Source organism: Schistocerca nitens, chromosome 8, assembly GCF_023898315.1.
Source record: "Schistocerca nitens isolate TAMUIC-IGC-003100 chromosome 8, iqSchNite1.1, whole genome shotgun sequence".
NCBI classification, from domain to species: Eukaryota; Metazoa; Arthropoda; class Insecta; order Orthoptera; family Acrididae; genus Schistocerca; species Schistocerca nitens.
Window position 1 is genome coordinate 392581310 of NC_064621.1, and position 9795 is coordinate 392591104.

The window sequence follows — 9795 nt, forward strand, 5'->3', positions numbered from 1 at the left end:
TTGCTGCTGATTTCAGTGCTAGGCCATCAACAAATATCAGCGTACGAACCATTCGATGAAACATCAGCGATATGGGCTTTCGGAGCCAAAGGCCAACTCGTGTCCCCTAGATGACTGCACCACACAAAGCTTTACGCCTCGCCTGGGATCGTCAACATCGACATTGGATTGATGATGACTGGAAACGTTTTGCCTGGTCGGATGAGTCTCGTTTCAAATTGTATCGAGCGGATGGAGGTGTACGGGTATGGAGACAACCTCATGAATCCATAGGCCCTGCATGTCAGCAGGGGAGTGTTCAAGCTGGTCGAGGCTCAGTAATGGTGTAGGGCGTGTGCAGTTGGAGGGATATGGGACCCCTAATAACGTCTAGGTACGACTCTGACAGGTGACACGTACGTAAGCATCCTGTCTGATCACCTGTATCCATTCATGTCCCTTGTGAATTCCATCAAACTTGGGCACTTCCAGCAGGACAATGCGACACTCCACATGTAGAGAATTGCTGCGGAGTGGCTCCAGGAACACTCATATGAGTTTAAACACTTTCGCTGGCCTCCAGACTCCACAGAAATGAACATGAATATCTGGGATGCCTTGCAACGTGCTGTTCGGACGGTATCTCCACCCTCTCGTATTCTTATGGATCTATGGACAGCCCTGCAGGAATCATGGTGTTAGTTCCCTCCAGCACTACTTCAGATATTTGTCGAGTCCATGCCACGTCCTGTTGCGGCACTTCTGCTTGCTCGCGAGAGCTACCGTGATAGAGCAACCGAGTTAGAAAACTGCTACGGAGGCAAAGAGAACTTCCACAGTAAACATACACATAGCCAAAGCCTTGCAGACAAACATAAATTACACGAAGCGAAATCTAGTCTGAGGAGGGTTATGCGAGAGGCGTTCAACGAATTCGAAAATAAATTTCTATGTTCTAACTCTGGAGAAAATCCTAATAAATTTTGGTCTTATGTCAAAGCGATAGATGGATCAGAACAAAATGTCCAGACACTCTGTGACCAAAATGGTGCAGAAACAGAGGATGGCAGACTAAAGGCCGAAATACTAAATATCTTTTTCCAAAGCTGTTTCACAGGCGAAGAGGGCACTGTAGTTCCATTTCTAGATTGTGGCACAGATGACAAAATGGTAGATATCGAAATAGATGACAGAGGGAGAGAAAAACAATTAAAATCGCTCAAAAGAGGAAAGGCCGCTGGACCTGATGGGATAGCAGTTCGATTTTACACAGAGTACGCGAAGGAACCTGCCCCGCTTCTTGCACCGGTGTACCGTAGGTCTCTATAAGAGCGTAAGGTTCAGAAAGATTGGAAAAGGGCACAGGTCGTCCCAGTTTTCAAGAAGGGACGTCGAACAGATGTGCAGAACTATAGACCTATATCTCTATCGTCGATCAGTTGTAGAATTTTGGAACACGTATTATGTTCGAGTATAATGACTTTTCTGGGGACTAGAAATCTACTCTGTAGGAATCAGCACGGGTTTATAAAAAATACGATCGTGTGAATCCCAGCGCGCTCTATTCGTAAACGAGACTCAGAGAGCCATAGACACGGGTTCCCAGCTAGATGCCGTGTTTCTTGACTTCCGCAAGGCGTTTGATACAGTTTCCCACAGTCGTTTAATGAACAAAGTAAGAGCATATGGGGGCAACGGCCTTGCCGCAGTGGATACACCGGTTCCCGTGAGATCACCGAAGTTAAGCGCTGTTGGGCGTGGCCGGCACTTGGATGGGTGACCATCCAGTCGCCATGCACTGTTGCCATTTTTCGGGGTGCACTCAGCCTCGTGATGCCAACTGAGGAGCTACTCGACCGATTAGTAGCGGCTTCGGTAAAGAATACCATCATAACGACCGGGAGAGCGGTGTGCTGACCCCACGCCCCTCCTATCCGCGTCCTCGAGGATGACACGGCGGTCGGATGGTCCCGGTAGGCCACTCGTGGCCTGAAGACGGAAAAAGAAAGAAAGAAGAGCATATGGACTATCGGACCAATTGTGTGATTGGATTGAAGAGTTCCTAGATAACAGAACTCAACATGTCATTCTAAATGGAGAGAAGTATTCCGAAGTAAGAGTGATTTCAGGTGTGCCGCAGGGGAGTGTCATAGGACCGTTGCTATTCAAAATATATATAAATGACATAGTGGATAACATTTTGTGGTGTCACCGCTAGACACCACACTTGCTAGGTGGTAACTTAAATCGGCCGCGGTCCTGTAGTACATGTCGGACCCGCGTGTCGCCACTGTGTAATCGCAATCCTAGCGCCACCACATGGCAGGTCACAAGACACGGACTAGACCTCGCCCTAGTTGTACGGACGACATTGCTTGCGACCAGAAGTACGACGCCTTCCTCTCATTTGCCGAGAGACAGATAGAATAGCCTTCAGCTCAGTCCATAGCTACTACCTAGCAAGGCGCCATTTGTATCAGTGCTCATAGCTTACTACTATTCAAGAGATGTATTCCAACAAGAGAATAAAAGTTAAGTAACATCTACGTACTTTTCTTCTAATTCATTAATAAGTCTCATGTTCCAGAACTTCAAGCCCGTCTGCGTTAGTTTAGCGTGCACCTAGCTACCTCATTGTGTCTATGCTGTATGAGCAAGACACAACACATTTGAAGTTCACTGAGGCTTTTTGCGGATGATGTTTTAGTATATCGAGAGGTTGTAACAATGGAAAATTGTACTGAAATGCAGGAGGATCTGCAACGAATTGACGCATGGTCCAGGGAATGGCAATTGAATCTCAATGTAGACAGGTGTAATGTGCAGCGAATACACAGAGAGAAAGATCCTTCATCGTTTAGCTACAATATAGCAGGTCAGCAACTGGAAGCAATTAATTCCATAAATTATCTGAGAGTACGCATTAGGAGTGATTTAAAATAGAATGGCCATATAAAATTAATCATCGGTATATCAGATGCCAGACTGAGATTCATTCAAAGAATCCTAAGGAAATGTAGTCCGAAAACAAAGGAAGCAGGTTACAGTATACTTGTTCGCCCACTGCTTGAATACTGCTCACCGGTGTGGGATCCGTACCAGATAGGGTTGATAGAAGAGATAGAGAAGATCAAACGGAGAGCAGCGCGCTTCGTTACAGGATCATTTAGTAATCGCGAAAGCGTTACGGAGATGATAGATAAACTCCAGTGGAAGACTCTGCAAGAGAGACGCTCAGTAGCTCAATACGGGCTTTTGTTGAAGTTTCGAGAACATACCTTCACCGAGGAGTCAAGCAGTATATTGCTCCCTCCTACGTATATCTCGCGAAGAGACCATGAGGATAAAATCAGAGGGATTAGAACCCACACAGAGGCATACCGACAATCTTTCTTCCCACGAACAGTACGAGACTGGAATAGTAGGGGGAACCGATACAGGTACTCAATGTACCCTCCACCACACATCGTCAGGTGGATTGCGGAGTATGGATGTAGATGTAGATAAGGCAGGTGCGGCAGTTTCTTTGGCTCTTCAGTGTAGAAGCAGCTCCGTGTGTCTGCAGGCTGATGTCAACTCTGAGTTCCATAAGACAACATATGCAGTAAGGAAATTCAGGATACAGTTTGGAGTTCCTCAAGAACGCAAGAAAACTATGTAAACAGCAACTTCTGTAATGATGGACGATCTGCTAATGGAAAACCACACTGCCGGTTTTCTTATAACACCATCGGATTTATTGATTCAAATGTACATAAGTGATTCAGACCGCCTAAGAAATAATATATCTAACGGGACCAAAACTGTCTCAAAGTTGGCGTAATTAGAATGAATCGACTCGTTTATTATCAAGTTTGCTTCGTCCCTCCAATATGAGGTTTCTTGCCGTACTGAAATTTCTTTCGCTAGTCACATTTGATGCTGGAATACAAATCGTTCTTCTCGCTGATTCAGATACGTAGCTTGTGAAAGACACTCCTGTTAAGCTTTCTGCTCTGCAACGGTTCATCCTTATCACCATCGACTGAGACCTTTTTTGGATCCTGAGCGCGGCTGACATTCGCTCAACGGATCTAAATAAATATCTAAAGATATCGCATTATTATTTTGTTGTAGCTTATCAGGATTTGATATTTCATCACATATTTTACGCTCGGTACTTAACTTTCATGTTTCTCAGACACAGACTGCGTCCAATTATTGGAAGGGCGACCGCAGAAATGTTAGTACTATTCTGTGGAACGTCCGAATTTCGGCTTTCTCATCTGTGAGACGGAGACAGTTATCTTTCGAGATTCATAGTACCTACAATTATTAGACGATATACGACAATTTGTAACACAAAATGTGACTTCTGTGTAACTATGATCTTTCATGTTACATGGATGTAAATACTTTATTCTCTATTTATGATAATTTATGTAATTGTAATTAATCTATTAATATAACTTCAGACGTCATGTGCTGTAAAAGAATGTAAAAGCTAAAAATTTAATTGTAATGCTGGTTCTTGAATAGCGAAAGTAGGTGTAGTGGACTGACAAGGCAGCCAGTTCACAGTGACGGGTAACCGAAAGGCACGCGTACACACACGCCGACTGGCGTTAAGTCTGAACCAGGATACGTGATGAAAGCTATAAAGAAAAGAACGGAGCTTCTCGTATACTTAACTTTAATTCATTGTGGTACATTTCTCTTGATAATACAAGTGAGACTCTCTCCAGATATGGTTAATGGCGCCTTGCTAGGTCGTAGCCATGGACTTAGCTGAAGGCTATTCTAACGGTCTCTCGGCAAATGAGAGAAAAGCTTCGTACGTGTAGTCGCTAGCAATGTCGTCCGTACAACTGGGGCGAGTGCTAGTCCGTCTCTCTAGACCTGCCGTGTGGTGGCGCTCGGTCTGCGATCACACAGTGGCGACACGCGGGTCCGACATGTACTAATGGACCGCGGCTGATTTAAAGCTACCACCTAGCAAGTGTGGTGTCTAGCGGTGACACCACAGTAGGTTTATAATCAGGTAAAACCTGTAGGGAATTCCCTCTTTAAGAACTGGCTAGGCGGGAAATGAAAATGTGAATTCCGTGGTCGAACGGCAAGACTAGAAGGCAATGGTCGCGTCTTGTGAACTGAAAGAGGCGAAAAGAACTGCAAGATTACGTAATATAGCTTCGAACGCCTAGATAATGCGGCCTACTTCTGTGCTATGAAAATCAAACGGTAAGAAGACAATTTTCAGAGCTCGCCGCACAGGAGGAGCCAGAGATTATTTTGTCGCCCTTTTTTGAATATAAAAGAATATCGACGCTGCCACCACCTTCATCTTGCATTAGCGGATGAGTAGTGTATAACTGCACTTTTCGTTTTCAATAATAATTTTGTGTTCTGTAAACTTTTGTGATGCGTCATCGTACTTGATCCTTAGTCATTTACCTAGACAGGTCCTATTTTAAGTTCTACGATGAGTCCGAGTACCCTGTTTTACTGAACTGTAGAGCAATTATTATCCTTACCAAAGTTACCAATCTTTGTACAGTTGTAAAGTACATAATTATTTGTTGAGCATAAGTTTTGAAACACTCCACGTAATTTCCATGAATGTACAGTTAAAGCATTCATTTCAAAGGTTCTTTCAGTTGAAATCATATTGAATACAATTTCGTGCGTAATGTAATTAATATTGTTTCCCGTTTTGTGTTGTAACTAAGGTGTGTCAGCCACAATCTCAATCTACCGATAAATTATTTTCTGGTTTCTCACCTTGGTTGTTGAGCCAAATTTAAATGTCCTGTTACTATAAGTGCTATCAGAAATAAGCAACTGACTACAGTTATTCAAACTATACTAGATCTAGGTGCCGCATATTCAATTTGAAGTAAATAATGTAAGGTAGTGAATATTCATTGAGAATGCAAATAATAATCAGTATACAATACCCAGTTCAATCATAACTGTATTTCCTATAGTTAAAATGTCAATGTCAATAGTGCTCAACCATTAGTAATCATTTACCTATAATTATCATCATTTTCCTACTGTAATGTGCAGATGGTAAGTGTATTGAGAGCCAGTTGTTGCCTGAAAGTATTAATACTTCTCCAGTGTAGTTCAAATCAATACACTGGAATATTACTTGCTAAGTTGTGCTTCTATTGTCCTGTGTCTTATCAGTAGAGACTGGATTATATGAATTTGCATGTTGCATATACATTAGGATATTTGGCACCCTTGCACCGGTTATTGCATACTTTAACTACAAACAAGTGACGATCCATATTTTCGCTCTATAACTACAATGTTTTAAAAATTTTGTTGGACGATCTCTAGCTCGAACAAGTTTTCATGTCTCACAGGTTTACCGCGAACTAGAACTGCGTGCAGTCACTAACCGAGAGCCGACTGCCCAGCGAAATAATTACAGAAGAGGAACAGGCAGATAGAGTCAATGCTCATGCGCCTGCTCCCCCCGGTTAATCCCCTCCACTTTCATAACGTACGCGACAGTAACAATTAAACTATGCAAGCTTTCAGTCGCACGTGCATTGTTTCAGTTTAGCTTTCTATTTACTTGTACGCAGTTGAACGTGTTTACGACGTGTAGTGTGTGACATGTGCGCTATGCCGCCCGAAAAAAGAAAACGTTTCGTAGATGCTTACCATCCTGGAACATTTACGCATCACGGAATCGTTTTATATTGTCAAGTTTGCGAGAAAATCGTTTCGTGGGAAAAAAAGTTTCAAATAGACTAGTATATCGAGATAAGTCTTCATATCGCAGAAATGCAGAAGAAAGGACTACTACAACAACTTCTGACAACAGCAAGTTGCAGTAGCACGGATTTGTCGAAAGGTAACCAAAGAAGTCTGTTTAACATGGATCTAAGTGAAGCATTCATTGCAAGCAATGCTCCTCTTCACCAACTTACAAACTCTATCCTAAAAGGCTTCCTACGCAAATATTACTTAAATCAAAACATACCAGATGAATCAACAATGCGTAAAAATTACATACCGACAATTTACGTAAACATTCTGCAACGAAACTACAGACACCTATGTCCACTGCACTGCAAATTTAATTGTTGGTGATTTACAAGAAGAGCCTTCCTCTTCCTATGTAACAGCCTGCAAACACCTTGAAAAAGTAAATCATTCTATGATCGCCAGATTAGTGAATGAGGGTACTAGAAATATATTTCCAGAATCTTCTGTAGATGTTTATTTCAGATGCTGCTCCCTATATGATCAAAGCAGTAAAGTCCCTCCGAGTATTTTAGTCCAATTTGATTCATCTGACGTGCTTTGATCATAGAGTGCATCGCCTTGCTGAAGAAGTACGTTCCATGGCTGTGAATTTAAGTAAACTGATTTCATCCACAATGAAAGAGTTTCTAGAGGCTCCTACTCGCATCTACATCTAGAAAGAAAAACTTCCAAATGTGTCTTTACCTCCCGAACAAGTTGCAACTTGTTGGGGTATGTGGGTCGAAGGTGTGTTGTTTTACAATGAACATTTCGAGGCCGTTAGAGGGGTAGTAAACGACTTCGATAGTGCAAAGTCTTTGCCAGTCCAATATTATAAAGACATTGCTGTGATTAACATTCATTTTTCCCACGTACTTGCAAGTACTACAAAGCTTGAAACTCAAGTTTTGGCGTTGAATGAATCTGTTCAGTTAATGAATAAAGTTATTCTAGTGAACTCCTCATTGCCGGAGGTATTCCCTAGAAAACTTAAATAACAGTTCGAAAATATTTTAAACTATAACTCCGGCTGTGAACCCTAGTGATAAGTTGTTAGTTTCATTAATGGTACCGGTGAACTTTTAACAGAAACATTAAGTGGCGGCATAGCACCCAAAGTCAAATATTGCCAGTTACCTCAGTTGATGCAGAACGGTCCTTTTCTGCTTATAAAATGTTTTGAGTAATCGAAGACAATCTTACTATCGAACATTTGAAACAGTACAGTAGAAAAACGTAAAGTAAATCGTAAATGATGCTTTGGTTCACCAGTATGAATTAAAAGTTAACGCTGTTCATAAAAATTTATGATTGTATGTTTTATTTTTAATAAAATATTCCGGAGTTTTTGAGCGTGCGCCTCTGCTTTCGAAATATCTCGAAGTTGGTCCTGTTCAAAAAATGTGTGTGAAATCTTACGGGACTTAGCTGCTAAGGTTATCAGTCCCTAACCTTACACACTACTTAACCTAAATTATCCTAAGCACAAACAAACACACCCATGCCCGAGGGACGACTCGAACCGCCGCCGGGATCAGCCGCACAGTACATGACTGCATCGCATCAGACCGACCGGCTAAACCCGCGCGTCATTTGGTTTGCACTTATCGACTGTTTCGCTGGAACTCACACTCGCATCGCGTCCGCTTGTTACTGACAACAATAGCAAAGAAGGAACAATTCTTGAAACGCGGTATACATCCCCATTTTGCCAATTTTTAGAAAATAATCACAGAAAGGGCCCCTTCCTAGCATCTACCAGGAAGTACTCGGAAAATTATATCAGCGTTCAAAATGTACCGATTTTTCGAGGAGTCGGCGTTCTTCCTCGTAATTGATATGCACAGGTTCGACTTTGAGATATACTGCACGCAGTAACTACATGTTTTTTATTATTTGATCTTACATATTTCTAATACTTTTTACGCATTTTCAAGCAATTTTCATTCGTATTTGCATGCATATTTTAAGGTTTTTATGATGCCTATAATCCGGTCTCTACTTATAAGCAAAACAGAAGTTTAGTATCAAGTAAAATCAATTCATACACATAACTTTCTTTATGTATCATGCTAGTACTGAGTACAACTTTGCCTAATTAGGCTGACGACCGTTTCTTGACGTAATTACAGTCAGCTTGATTACCAATTGAACCTAGATTCGATTCCCGTTCACCTTGCGACTGTTTTCGTTCAGTTGATATCTTTAGGAAAACATAAATAGTCCGATTCATTTTCGTTACACACAGTCACGGTCATAAAAAAATCTTTTCACAGGTGTAACATTATCTGTATAAAACTAATATAAAAGAAGCCGGTAATGTTGTAAGCTGTACTGCCAAAATACCGGTGACACTGAAACAGCCGTTTGGCAGTTAAGTGCAGTTTTCATTTGTTTGACAAACAGAGGGTATTAAACAAGGAAACTGGGTCTGCAATAATTTCAGCGTACCTCTGTATCTTCGGACCCAGTGTTACAATGGCTGTCCTTTTTGTGCATCCATAAAAAAACAAACTGAATTGCTGAACACTTTTCACCTTCCAGCAATCTTATTGCACCTTTGAATGAGTGTTTAATTGTCAAGAGCTCTACTGCAGTGTTGGTGTCGTAATCAGTACGTTTTTTCAGAGGCGCCTGTCTCTCCGGTAGCATTTCCATGACTTTATGGTACTGTCTAACTACACGCTTTACCATTCTAAACAAGCTGTCCCACTTACTTTGTTTCTTGCTTCAGGCTTATCTGTGTCGAATTCTCACTGTTTTCTTCACAAAGTGGAAAAGATTTGTGGCAGCGTAAGTCGTGTGATAAACCACTGCGACCTCATCTATCAAATAATTGTCATCGAACATGTTTCAAGACTGTGTCCAAAACGTATGTAACGGTTTCATAATGCTAACAGGACTGCATGGCATTTCACGTATCAATGCCAAGCCGAATAATTGCTTGCATAAAGGCCAGTGGTGGACCAACGCGTAATTGTCGTGATCAATTTGTGATACTCTTTCTATTGAACGTATCATCCAGTTTTTACGGAATTGTAATCATTTGATTATCTATAAATGTAAATTTAC

At 41.7% G+C, this 9795-nt stretch overlaps 1 pseudogene; it reads left to right on the top strand.

The window, feature by feature from the left end:
- The first annotated feature begins 1669 nt into the window (after positions 1-1669).
- Positions 1670-1786, top strand: LOC126200036 (5S ribosomal RNA; annotated as a pseudogene).
- Positions 1787-9795: the final 8009 nt, after the last annotated feature.